Genomic DNA, 14502 nt, shown 5'->3' on the forward strand with positions numbered 1-14502 from the left:
TATAATTATTAAGAACCAAACTCCAAAACCTTCAATTATTTTACGACTCGGGAATCCATCTAGTGGATCCCTGATAACAAATCCCAACATAAATAAAGTAGCTGAAATCAAACAAAGCTAATAAGGAAGCAGTCCTACGTAGTCGGTGGAAAAGAAGTCTGTATTTGCTCTGCACGATCAAACTCTAACCCTAGAGCTGACGAGCACTTGAAAAATAAAAGAGTGGGTCAGACCCACATGCAAGTCCTGATCTACTAATATCCAAACAGGAATCTGATGCGCAAATACATTCTAGATAGACTCAACAATATCTAGAGTAGTCCATATATGTATAAATACACACTATAGGACGCTCACTAGTCCAATAGGTCTGTCTCAGCCTGAGTAGAGATACCATGCAAATCGCACGTAAAGTGGTCATGAGTACCTAGACCTACTAGGGAATAACACCTATGTCCAGTTATCCATCCTAGGCGATATACGCGCCCTAACCGTGGTCCTGAGACTCAAGCTCATACCATGGTACCATATCATATATATATATATATAAAGTCCGTGTCCTCTTAATACAAAATATCACCCATCTAGTATAAAGGTTTGATATATGTATAACAATCCATCCCAGAAACCAAAATTATGTCATTCAGTTATTTACTGACCTGACACTAATAAGAGTTGGACTTAACCTTTACGGTTAATCCACACCTTAATCCACTTTAGGTAGGACTTAGTATTTGAACTAATCCATCCCTAGTATGCCACCGTCCCATACCAGTGCATACAGTCTTTCAATCTACATAATTTGATAAAAATAACATTAATTAATTGGGATAATTTCACTGACACCTCAAGTAGTTTGGTCAAATATCAGTCTAAAATATCTTTCGAAAATAACTATCAGTTAGGTCCACTTTTGCTTTTCCGTCACAGTCTCCGTTAAAAGCATGGGAAAAGACAAATTTGCCCCTTTTTTTTAAATAACATTTAATTCAAAATATTAGATTAGTTAAAAGACAATTATACCCCCGACAATTATACCACAAATAAAATCCGTAACTTCATCATCTTTCCGACGAAGAAGACATCTAAATGAGGACATTAGTCAGCTTTGGTGCCGGAGGCGACGAAGACGACGAGGGCTTGGAGGTTTCTCTGTAAACCCTTCCCATACCCCTACACAATCAACGAATCTAACGTTTTAAATTTTCCAGAATTGTCCACACCAATTTGGTATTACGATTGGATGGCGCTTGGAATTGAATGAATCGAATGAAAAAAAAATGTCTAAGGGAAATTGAAGGAATTGGACTGGTTTGGACTTCGAATTAGGGCTTTGAGTGATGCTTTATCTGAGAAACGAAATGGCCGCCGTTCAGAGAAAATCAAAGGTTCCTGTTAAAGAAGCTTCTGCAAATTCTGGAAGATGAAGCTTCAATGTGTTTGATTGAAACTAATTCTGGAAGTTGAAGCTTCAGGGTTACTGTTAACAAAGTTTCAATGTGTTTGATTGCCCCTATTATTATTTTTTTCACTAATTGAACCTAATTTCACAAAACAAAGTCAGCGGCTGTGATGGCATCTTCCTGTTTTAATTTTGGTGGTTGGGTTATAGAATCGGTGGTTGTGGTGGTGGTAGGGAGAGAGAGGAACGGTGATGGTGGTGGTGGTGGTTGTGGTGGCGGAGAAAGACTGGTCTGGGAGGTATAGGGTGAGGGAGGCGACGATATATATATATATATATATATATATATATATATATATATGTAGACCCAATTGGCAATTGTAGAGGTCGATTCGGGTTTCGACGGTAACCGAAAGAGACGGAGGCGAGAAGACTTTTGGGTTGTGGCGGCTGGATTGGCTGCTGAGAAGGGTTTTGGAAAGACGGTTGGTGAGGTCGGAGAGGGTGGTTTGGTGCTCAGCCATCACGATTCGGCTGTCACCGCCGCTGTCTCTTATGCCGACATCCTCGCCGGTGTCGATGGTGGTGTTGTGCTTGTGTGTGTGTGTATATATATATACATATATGTCTCTGTGTGTATATATAGGAGTATATATATATATATATATATATATATATATATATATATATGTCTCTGTGTATGTATGGAGTATATATATATGTCTCAGTTTGTGTATATAGGGGTATATATATGTCTGCTTGTATATATAGTATAATTTGTAAATTTACAAATTTTTAAAGGGCCATATTGTCTTTTAACAATGATATTTTGGAAAAAAAAATAAATTTAAAAAATGAGGGTGGACCAAAGTCAAGGGTCAAACTAAAGTCAAAGGGTAAGAATGTCTTTTTACATGTAAAAAGTGGTCTGACGCACCTGTAAACTAACTTTTGGGGTGTGAGTGAAAAACGGAGCAAACGATTGCAATGTGAGTGATAGTTATTTTCGAAAGATGTTTTAGACTGATATTTGGCCAAACTACTGGGGGTGTCAGTGAAATTATCCCTAATTAATTTATCAACAGTTCCCCAAAATATGCATCAGTACAGTTTAATACATATATAATGACATTAGGTATTCACTAGAGAACCTAGAAATCATGCTCCAATTATTTAGACTGCTAAAATAAATCATAGCGTTCACATCCTCCAAAACAAACGATAAATCGATACAATTATAACAATTTGGGTATCAATTAAATCCAAAACTAAGTATAGTTATATATAATTAATTCACTATACTTATTAACAACACAGTTTCAGTAAACGAGATTAAATACATACAATTATAACAATTTGAGTATCAATTAAATCCAAAACTAAGTATAGTTATATATAATTAATTCACCATACTTATTAACAACACAGTTCAGTAAACGAGATTAAATACATACACTTATAACAATTTGAGTATCAATTAAATCCAAAACTAAGTATAGTTATATATAATTAATTCACCATACTTATTAACAACACAGTTTTAGTAAATGGGATTAAATACATATCAGACATGCATAACAGAGTATTTAATCCTTCATTGAATCCCTGGAGTCCACCTAAGTATGCACAGAACACAGATTCATGGGAAAGAATAGAACATAAACTTGCCTTTGAGACTTTGGATTAAAATCTCTAACTGTCGTCTCTATCAACTCCGGCAACGTCGGTTGTATTAAACGACCTTTGCTGCTTCTAGTTCAGTCCAGTAGCACACACCAAACTCCGCTCCTTGATTCAGTCTTAGCTTAAGCCCAAACCCTAGTCTTCCTCTCTTTATATCCCTCTGTAATTCTCTATATCTCCCGGTCTCTCTGTTTTACAGAATTTGGCTTATTTTTCTAAAACCCTTAACCACCATATTGCTTGTATTTATAGGTGAAAAACGATAACCCTAACCCATGTAATATTAGAGACTGAGCCCTAATTCCAATCCTAGCCGGCCCATGAAACTATCTAAGTTGTAACATACGGTGACTTACTATACAAACCTTCTTAGAGAACCCTACTGTTTAATTAAACCCCTGTTAACAAGTAGTTTAATACATTAAACATTGTTACGAATTTAATCTAATTACATAAATAAATCTCTTAACATAATTAGTTAAACTAATACACCCAAAATTAATACTCACTAACGTAAATCAATTAATGCAATCTAACACATATTTAAACCATTAAAACAAACAAATGAATCTAATTTAATACATTAAACATTGTTACTAATTTAATCTAATTACATAAATAAATCTCTTAACGTAATTAGTTAAACTAATACACCCAAAATTAATACTCACTAACTTAAATCAATTAATGCAATTTAATACATATTTAAACCATTAAAACAAATAAATGAATCTAATTTAATACATTAAACATTGTTACTAATTTAATCTAATTACATAAATAAATCTCGTAATTAGTTAAACTAATACACCCAAAATTAATACTCATTAACGTAAATCAATTAATGCAATCTAACACGTATTTAAACCATTAAAACAAATAAATGAAATTTAAACACCCAATTAAATAATTAAATCAAATAATTAATTATCAAACCATTAAAACAAATAAATGAAATTTAAACACCCAATTAAATAATTAAATCAAATAATTAATTATTAAAACAACGAAACAATTACCAAATAAGCAAAAAGCCACACAACAATATAACGAAACAAAAAGTAAAATGCCGAGACTATCATTTTTAAAATTAGGGGTATTACAAAAGGCATTAAGAAGTTCTTACCAAAGTTTTTCTTCAATCAATTGTAATTATTTTTTTAAATTTTGCTTTGTACTTTATTGGATCGTAAATGTTCTTCCATTTTTTCGATTTTTAATTTTTCTTATAATAATTCAATATATTTTTGTTTTTGTTAAAATTTGGTTAGGCACTGGTTCTTTAAATATTGCTAAATTTTTTTATTGAATTTATATTTCTTTGTAAAAATAATAAAATAATTAACAAATTTTAGTTTGTTCCGACGTAAAAATATGTTCATTAGAAAATATTTTCATTTTTAGATAAAATATTTTATTTTTATTTTCATTTTTTGATGTTTGATAAATGTTTAGGTTAATTCTATCAAGTTGGACGTGTAAATTAACTTAGCAAAAGTTGATGTGTAAGTTTTTTTTTAATTTTTTTTTTTTTAAAATATTTTTACTTCATAAATATTTTACTTAAATTTTTGACAACCAAATACCAAAAAAAATATAAAATAAGAAACAGGTCAGTGACTTAACTGTATTATCCTCTTATTTTCCAAAAAAAAAAAGATTTTTTTTTATAAATATTTTACTTAAATTTTTGACAACCAAATACCAAAAAAAATATAAAATAACCAACAGGCCAGCAGCCTAACTGTATGTAGGGATGGCAATTTTTACCGCCCCGTCGGGGCTCCGCCCCGTCCCGCCCCGTTAATAACAGGATATGGAAACAAATTTTATACCGTCGGGGCGGGTATGGATACATTTTGTGTACCTGCCGCGGGTCACGGGGCGGGGACGGGTTCTGATTCATATCCGCTCCGCCCCGCCCCGTTATATATAATTCTTTAAATTTTAATACATATATATATATACACACATATTATAAGTTACTCTATATAAGTTATAACCCTAATGCATAGTAGCAGTGTCTCCACATCCGCAAGTTCACAACATAGGGGTCGGCGCATCTTACCCAAAAACCAAACTCTCGGTCCACTTAGGCAGTTGAGATCGATGATTAATTTGAATCTCTGGTAAGATCTCTTGATTCTCTTCAAGTTTTTCCTGCGTACTTGAGGTTTGGGTGACCTGCGCAACACAAGTTAGAGAGAAGATCTGGGTTTTGTTAATAGAGAAATGTGAGGAGAAAGAGGGTTATGGTGGTGAATAGTGGTGGGTTTGTCTTCTGACGAAGGAGTAGAGTAGGAGAGAGATTGGTAAGAAGAAAATCCATTTTTTTTAGTCGATTAGTTGTTGTCTAAACTCAATTTACCATTTCACAATTCATGAGAGAGGGTAGGCGGGGCGGGCACGGGTATTGTCATCTCCCAACGGGGCGGGGATGGACTTGATAATTCAACCCGTCCCGGGGCACGGGGCGAGTATGGATTTGTCACTAAACAGACGGGGCGGGGACGGGTTTAGCCAAACCCGCTCCAAACTCGCCCCGTTGTCATCCCTAACTGTATTAGCCTCTTATTTCCCAAAAAGAGATCAAAGGTTCAAATCTCAGAAGAAACGTGTGTGTGTGAGTACCAACTAAAAAAAAATATACATATCTAAAATAAAATATTTTGTCCAAACAAATGGAGTTATAGAATTCAAAATCCAAAACCAAAAGGAAAACATGTTCCTCTTCCCTCGTAAAATCTTTGTCTACCAAAACCTACCTTTAAAATATTTGTTGAAGTTCTTCTAGTTCTTAAAATATATTAAAATATTTTACACTTTAATTGTTATGCGGTAGCCTCCTGTCGCATTAAGATTCGAATACCTACAACACCAAGACTCAGACGCAACAGCCATTGGCGCGACAGTAATAAAATTCATCATTTAGAGCAACAACCCCGTTGCAAGGCACTCTTTCCATTCCACACTTTATGTAAAGTGTACAGTCACGTCATCAACTCTATTTATATGAGAAAGTACCTTGATTTGAAATGGTCACCACCAGGATCCACAAGACAGGATAGTGAGTATGCCAAGAGCAATGATGTGAATGAGCTGTTTGTTTGGCCTTGGAGGGGAATTGTAGCTAACATTCCCGTTGAGTGGAAGGATGGAAGGTACATTGGGGGAAGAAGGATGTTATTGAATTATTTAAAAGTTTTCTCTTTTCCTTTCCTCTTCATCCTTTTTCCCATCTCTCACGGCAGCTAGCTAGCAATGAGTGCTCACTGTAGTGATCAACAAACAAAACAATAAACTAAGAAAGCATAGGGAACTTGTGCATGAACTTGCCTGGCGACTACTTCCTACTTCTCTATACTCTGCTAAGTGCATTATACCTGAAAATGCATATTTGCTTAAATTTAAGAATAAGAAAAAAGCATGCAATGAGTGCCTGATGAGAATTTAATTTATGCAAAAGATGCCATCTTTAATGAGGCAGCCGTTCAGGTAATTGGGATTTTCTGGAGATGACAGTCTCTTATGGTATGTCACAAATGCATATATTCATTGGGTTAATGGACTGTAGATATGTTCTGAGTCTTTTCTCTGTGAGATTTTTCTCAATTTCTGACGAAGCTGTCACTGACAAGGTCATAGAGATTTAGAACTCATCTGCCGCATTAGTTGCTATCACTGAATCTTCATATCTGTGACTTTAAACTTTGAAAGATTTTCAGTTTTGCTGCTTATGTCAGCACTCAGCACCTTATGTGAAAGAACATTTGCAAGGTTGGAAATTGGAACCGTTGATATGAATTCTATAAACTATAAAGTGGCTTGCAAAGCTATTTAAAAAGTTCTAACACCTTTTCACGATTTGAATTTACCGGTACTGATTCATAAGGTGTCTTTCCCAAAAGACAATGGTGTTAACATCTTAACTAATTATGAATCTTTAACCATGATGTAGTTCATAAAATGGAAAAGAAAGGTAAATGTGTTTTGTTGTTCTTAATTTGCATATGCTGAAAAAAGAGAATCATTTAAAAAAAAAAGCGTGTGAGATACCTTCTGTTATGTGGCTTACGAGTTATTTCCTTCCCTGGCAGTTCTTCAAGGACCAGTCTTCCCGTGCATCTATTGGTGTCAAAACGGATGGGAGAGCTTGACAGTGCTGCATTCCAACATTCAACCAAGAGAAAACACTCTAAACAAGAGGCAGCACAGGAAAAGGCTTTGGAGCTTTGTTCATTGTGTTAGGATTACCTAAGGGATCCGAACTGGCATCCATTTAAGATCATCACAGTTGAAGGCTGTGAGGACCATAAGGTATGTGTTTCTGAGTAACATTTGCAATTATTATTTTTAATTACCGTAATATTTCCCTCTTCAACATGCTTATGCATTTGAAGTAGCATTGTTGGTAGCCAATTTTCCCTCTGCAGCTGCACACTTGATAAAACATTGGATATTTTAAAATTTAAATTTATTTGATCATTTTAATAGATATTATTAAAATTTTCAAGGATACTTTTCTTTCACTGATTACTATTTATTAAAAGATAGGAGGGATAAGAACAATAGTACATCCTTAAGTGGAATCAATATGAGATTAAGTTGCAAATTAGCAACTTGCCGTGTGTAATGGTAATTATATGGTAAAACTTGTGTGGTTGATTAGGAAATTATCAATGAAGAGGATGAAAAACTGAAAGGTCTGAAAAATGAGTGTGGTGATGAGGTATACTCTGCTATGACAAGTGCCCTGATGGAGATGAATGAGTATAACCCCAGTGGAAGGTACACGGTACCAGGCTATGGAATTTCAAACAAGGAAAGAAAGCAACATTGAGGGAAGTACTCTCTTATATTCTGAAGCAGTGGAAAATGCACAAGAGGAGGAAGAACTAGAGGTTGGTAATATGTTTATTATATCTAGAAAAATCTCTGTTATGAGGAGAACTTACTTTTTATTTTTTTTTATATTTTTATCATTAATATTTGATATTTAATGTTATGTGGATAAACCTTTTCTCTCTCTCTAATCTCTACTACATAGTGTCAGTAATGTTTAAATTGCATTTCATGGTGACACAATTACTAATTTATAATTATATTAGTGGATATCCAAAATAATTATTTCCTTGTTGGGACCTCATTTTTGTTGCATCCCTTCTCTGCAGGATATCAGTAGCTGGCTTTTTTGGACATGGAGGTGGCATCTTTTGTTGGGCTTTGGGAGCAACTTCAATTTATCTGAAGTAATTTTTTTTAATTAAAATTTAAGCCCTCATCTTTTTGTTGGGCTTTGGGAGTAATTTTTTTTTTTTTTTTTTTTTGTCAGTTGGATTAGTAGAAGAACATACAATATATAGTTTAAGCACTCGTTTGATTGATAATTTTATGAAAATTGTTATCTAAAAATAGAGTTAATAAAATTCAACTTTAGAAAATGTGTTTTTATAGTTCTCTTAAACCAGTTCTGTTTACAAAAATTTGAACCATATAGACAGTAAGAATCGTATATATATGTTAAGGATCCAACTAGATTTCATGAATCACATCAAAACCAAAAGTTATGTTTGTATGGAGTTAAATTAAATATTCTATTTTAAATTTTAAAAAATAATTTGATTAGTTGCTAAACATAAGCAAAGATCATACTTAGATTGTTTAAAGTTAATCATCCGTTAATCATACCAATCACACTGGCCAGAGCTCATGTCACTATAAAGTCCATCAATTTATTCAGAGAGTTGACAAATTATAAAATCTTTATACTCTCTTTGTTTGGATATAAAATATGTTTTAAAATATATATTTTTATATTTTTTGGTGTTTGATTATCATAAAAAATTTATGAAAAAATATATATTACCGAGCAAAATTTAATAAAAGTAATTTATTCATAAATTTTGGTCAAGTTACCTCAATCTCAATATTGACTTTTGTCATATATAAAAAAATAATTATTTTACTTAAAAATTGAAAAAAATACTTTTCACCTAAACAAATGGCCGTAGTGTAAGATCAAACAAACCATTTTAGACAAAACATTGCCCTTAACATACACACATGTGAGATTTTTTTCGTTACGACATAATGAAAATTAGATTGGCTCACGAGCTAGGAGTACAATTATCTTTTTTTACACAAGTACTTATAAAAGAGAATTGTACAGAGCCGTTGGCACAAATAAACCCAAGCACTTATATCAAAAAATAATAAAAAATAATTATTTTACCTAAAAATCGAAAAAAAATATTTTATACCGAAACAAATGGCCTGTAAGATCAAACAAACTATTTTAGACAAAACATTGCTCCTACATACACACGTGCGATTTTACATAAAGAAAATTAGATTGACTCACGAGCTAGGAGTACAATTGTCTTTTTACACAAGCACTTATAAACAGTGTCTTGCTTTTTTTTTTTTTTTTTTTTTTTCTCTCCAAATGTGAAGCTAATATACAAATTAAAAGAGAATTGTACAGAGATGGCCTTCGGCCCAAACAAACCCAAGCAAGTTGGGGAACAAGAAAGCCCAAACAAATGAGATGCAACAATTTAATGGCCCAAGGCCCAGAACCGAGACAAACGAAAGACCAATCTTGCTTGCTCGTTTATATAGTCCACAATTAGTTCTAGCTTAATTTAGAGGCACTTTTGCATTTGATTAGCTGTTCCGGGCCATCCGATTCAACTAATCAGGAAATAAGAACGTTGAAAAAAAAAAAAAAAAGGTTATAGCCGTTTTTCTGACCGATGGGAAAGTGACTGGCCAACCTTCGTGTCCCCGTTTGTTAATGACAATAGAGGTGGGGTAAACTATTAATTGTTTGAATCACTCCTCGATATAAGTGGGCTATATATATCGATATACGAGTGGCTCTTCTCTTCAACTATTACTTTCTATGTGGCGTTAGGGTTTCTCCGAAAGACGCTTTAACCTAGATCGGCAATTAGCCCAACTCTCTCTGTCTCTCTCTCACACACACAATCAAACACACACCCACACTCTCACTCTCACTCTCACTCTCACAATCAAACGAACACAGAAGAAAGTGTTTTCGTTGTTTCAATTTGTATGTGCTTTTACTGAATGGAAGGAAATCAATTGATGAGAAAAAAAACTGCAACAATATGATTGGTTAGTTCCATGATTCGTAGTATTTAAGTCTCTGATGATTTCTATTTTTTTTATAACTCTCATTGTTTGCTTTCTTCGGTAGGTTTTTTGTTTTTTTTTTTTTAAATTTCCTTCTATGTATTAAATTATTTTTTCCAATCAATGGATTTACAATTTCTGAATCCATGAATCACAATAGAAATTACTGGAGATATGATGAGCAATCAATTGGTCCGTGTTTCTGAATTAATCGTGACCGACAAATCTAAACCAAACTCTGATCTCCATTTGTTTGTGGTGAGTTTCTCGTCCTTATGTTGTGGTTTAGTGTTGTTTGTTCTTCAATCTGGTTTGTTGGGATTTTTTTTGGTTTGGTGTTTAAATCAGTAATGTTGTTTTGTTGTTCAATCTGATGGTTTAATGGGTTGTTAGTTTAAGGATTTTTGTAATTGGTCAATGAATCATGGGTATGTGTTAAACCCTAGCATTCTTGACATAAAACACTTTCTACTAAGGGGCTACCCTTCTCTCTCTTGTGTGGAAGTTCTATTTTGACTTGGTTCTGTATTTAGAAGGCATTTTAACTTAATTTCTCCATTTTTTTTTTTTTACCATCTTTAGCTCCATACCTTGCTGCAAATGTTGTGCCGTCAATGCGGAAAGCCTAATTGATAAAAGAGAATCAATTTTTCCAATTAGATAATTGACTATTGGACATTATAGTACAAATCTCTAAAACTTTCCCAAAAAGCCTGATTGATAAAAGAGAATCAATTTTCCAATTAGATAATTGACTTAGAGTACAAATCTCTAAAACTCTGGCAAGTTTTTTTTGGTGGTGGTGTATTTGGGATTTATTATTATTATTATTTTTTTCTGTCATTTTAGGTGTAATTTATGGTTTAATGAAATAGGCGTGTAATTACATTTGACAATAAATCACTCGGTAAATCAAAATTTAAATTTTTTGTCAATTAATTATGTTTCTACTATTAATAAAATAGGCTAGAACAATGGAGGCTTCTTTAATCACCTTGTCTGAAATGCTTTGTCTGCCAACATAGGTATCAGGCCCGCAGGGCTCGTGTCGTGCCACATGATCACCAAACTAAAACCTATGTTGGCAGAAGCATTTCAGACGATGCCTTACCAAAGTGATTAGAGCAGCCTTTATTGTTCTAGCCTATTTCATTAACGGTAGAAATATAATTAATTCACAAAAAATTTAAATTTTGATTTACTGAATGATTTATTGTAAAATGTAATTACACTTGAATTTAATAGAGAAATTTAATAGAGAGAGAAATCAATTTCCATCCAAGAGAGAGAGGGAGGTATACACCTAGGAATCAACAACACAAAAACTTTGTTATAAATGACCCCTTTCCTTATTGGGCTCGGGACTAACAAGAATGGTTGGGACAACAAACATCCATCTCGTTCGTACTTTGGATACCCGTATAACCATCGAAGACTGTTGAAGTGACTAATTCCTAGAAATTAGGAGGCGTTGAGAACAAAGAAATTGTTGGAGTTATCATTTCGATCTAGTACCAACACGTTTGATGTTAATAAAAGATCTCTTGCAGGAAGGTTGGCTAGAGATTTCTTGTAAAAACACTAGCCCTGCTCAGTTCATAATGATAATATTTTCATCTTTTTTGATTCCAGGGAGGAGCCGTATGAGATGAAAATCTCACGTGCGGTTCTGGAACGGAGATTCTTCGAATCGAATGACGACCGTAACGGATGTCAGCACAATCCGAAGGAAATTATGCGGAAGCTTTACAGAATTATTATGAAGCTATGCGACTAGAAATTGATCCCTATGATCGAAGTTATATACTCTATAACATAGGCCTTATCCACACAAGTAATGGAGAACATACGAAAGCGTTGGAATATTATTTTCGAGCACTAGAACGAAATCCATTCTTACCACAAGCTTTTAATAATATGGCCGTGATCTGTCATTACGTGCGACTATCTTCACTATAGAAAGAAAAAAAGGGAAAGAAAGACCAAATCCGCTAGTAAATACTAGAAAAAAAAAAGAAATAGGCTTGCTACATATGTATCGTCCAAAACAACGATTGTTCTAGCCTATTTCATTAACGGTAGAAATATAATTAATTCACAAAAAATTTAAATTTTGATTTACTGAATGATTTATTGTAAAATGTAATTACACTTGAATTTAATAGAGAAATTTAATAGAGAGAGAAATCAATTTCCACCCAAGAGAGAGAGGGAGGTAGCCCCTTAGTAGTAAGCTGCAGCAGTGAGCCACGTATTATGTCAAGAATGCTAGTTAAGACATACCCAAATTATTATGAAAGCCATGAACAAATCCATTAAACAATCAGATTGAACAACAAAACAACAGTACTCAATTCTTAAAACACAAAAAACAAGGCTTAAAATTCCCAAATACAAGCGAAGTCCCACGAACAAAAAACTATCAAATTGAACAAACAAAACAATAGTACCAACTCTTAAAACACAACAAAACAAGGCTTTAATTACACACCTATAGTGACAAAAAAAAAAAAAAAAAAAAAAAAAATCCCAAATACACAACCAACAAAAAAAAAACTTGCGAAAGTTTTAGAGATTTCCAATGTCCAATAGTCAATTATCTAATTGGAAAAATTGATTCTCTTTTTGTTAATCGCATTGACGGCACAACATTTGCAAAGTCTGCAAATAAATAAATGAAGAATTAAGTTAAAATGCCTTCTGGGGTGCGTTTGCAAAGTCTGTATTTAAACCCAACAAATACACAGACCAAACAAAAAAAAAAATTCCAAATACAGAAGCGAGAGAGAATTATGTAGCAGTGACCCCCGACTCCCGTTTTGTGTCTCTTACTTTTCCTTTTCGAAACACTGTGAATCCCGTTGTATGAGTAGCGACGGCCTAGAAAATTATGTCGGGGGCAATTTGAAAATGTTATAGGAATATAGGTCAAAAAAATAAAAATAATTGGGTATAAAATACAAAAAAAATAGAAAATTTCAGTGAGTCAATTACCCGCACTGTGCCTACTATAGATCCGTGCATGATCATGACTATGTCTGTTTGTGTGGGATTAAAATTGGATTAAAATTGCATTGTAATCCCACAAATTCAATTCCAAATCTATTGTTTGGATAAACTTCCGATTGAATTCCCATACCAATTTTATTGTCTGGATAAATTCTGATTTGGAATTCAATTAAAAATGATTAGACATACACAATCTTTATAAAATTAACATATATACGCATATGAATATATAAATAAAAATATTTGTATATGATTTAGTTTCCATGTCTAGAGACGAGGATGTGGCTATCAAGACGAAAGAATAATGAGAAGAAAAAAAAAAAAAAAAATATATATATATATATATATATAGTAAACAACCAATAGTAAATAAAAAAGATCAAATCAAACAAAGCCCCTATATATATGGACCAATAAGCTGACCCCAGAACCAATGAACAAACAGAGCCCAAAATCTAATTGTTGCCACTGAAAACATATAGACATTGATAACAGCCATCAATGACTGTCGGAGACAATCCGGTGAACGATGGCGGTCAGACCACAAAGGAAGAGAAAAAGCAACAGAAAAACTCAGGTTCGGCTAACCCAAAGTTCTCACCGAGAAAAACCTCAATTTAGTTTCCTCTACTCCGTTCTCACCAAACAAACAGCTAAAACTATCAATGCAAAGAAAAACCCTAGTTTAGAGAAAGCAATTTACCTTATCTGTTGTTACAGAGTCGAACACATAGATCTGATGAGTTGGTTTGCGCTGTCAAGATCAAGGCCGCCCTACGGCGTCTATTCCGCTGCCAACACCGCCGTCGTGAGCTTAGTACTGAACATGAGGGCTGTCGATGAAGTTGCCACCGGCATTTGGCCTCGTCTTGGTTGCCGCCGGCAAACAAGTTGTGGAGGTTGAGGGCTGAGAGTGATCGTAAATTGATGGTTCGTTGGTATCCAGATGGAGTTGTGACGTTTTGATGGGTGGAACAATCACATAATTCAACTTCAAAATTATGCTGATGAAGGGAAAAAAAAAAAACAAAAAAAATGACATTAGATGGTCACAAAGCAAAAGCTAGTGTTAATTTCTCACCATATCATTGATTAATGACAAAAAGGAAATGGCAGTTTTACCAATTCATCATGTTTGGAAAGAAAGAAAGAATGAAAGAAAAGTTAGTTTTGGAAGAAAAATATATATATATAGGTAAGAAGTGATAAAATAAAAAATTGTAAAATTATCACTTTAGTTTGAAATATAT

The 14502-nt window shown here is 33.6% G+C and overlaps 1 long non-coding RNA gene and 2 other non-coding genes across 3 annotated transcripts; all 3 read left to right on the forward strand.

The window, feature by feature from the left end:
* The first annotated feature begins 7351 nt into the window (after positions 1-7351).
* On the forward strand, positions 7352-8373 carry LOC132303309 (uncharacterized). Its single transcript, XR_009481175.1, has 3 exons — positions 7352-7402; positions 7755-7986; positions 8257-8373. It is a non-coding gene; the product is annotated as an uncharacterized LOC132303309 (long non-coding RNA).
* A 1812-nt stretch (positions 8374-10185) lies between these two features.
* LOC132284467 (small nucleolar RNA Z199) lies at positions 10186-10265 on the forward strand. Its single transcript, XR_009472287.1, has one exon. It is a non-coding gene; the product is annotated as a small nucleolar RNA Z199 (small nucleolar RNA).
* A 147-nt stretch (positions 10266-10412) lies between these two features.
* Positions 10413-10489, forward strand: LOC132282533 (small nucleolar RNA SNORD18). The gene has a single exon (XR_009471792.1). It is a non-coding gene; the product is annotated as a small nucleolar RNA SNORD18 (small nucleolar RNA).
* Positions 10490-14502: the final 4013 nt, after the last annotated feature.

Source organism: Cornus florida, unplaced genomic scaffold, assembly GCF_030987335.1.
Source record: "Cornus florida cultivar Cherokee Brave unplaced genomic scaffold, ASM3098733v1 CherokeeBrave_3.0.0_Hap2_Chr01, whole genome shotgun sequence".
Taxonomy (NCBI): Eukaryota; Viridiplantae; Streptophyta; class Magnoliopsida; order Cornales; family Cornaceae; genus Cornus; species Cornus florida.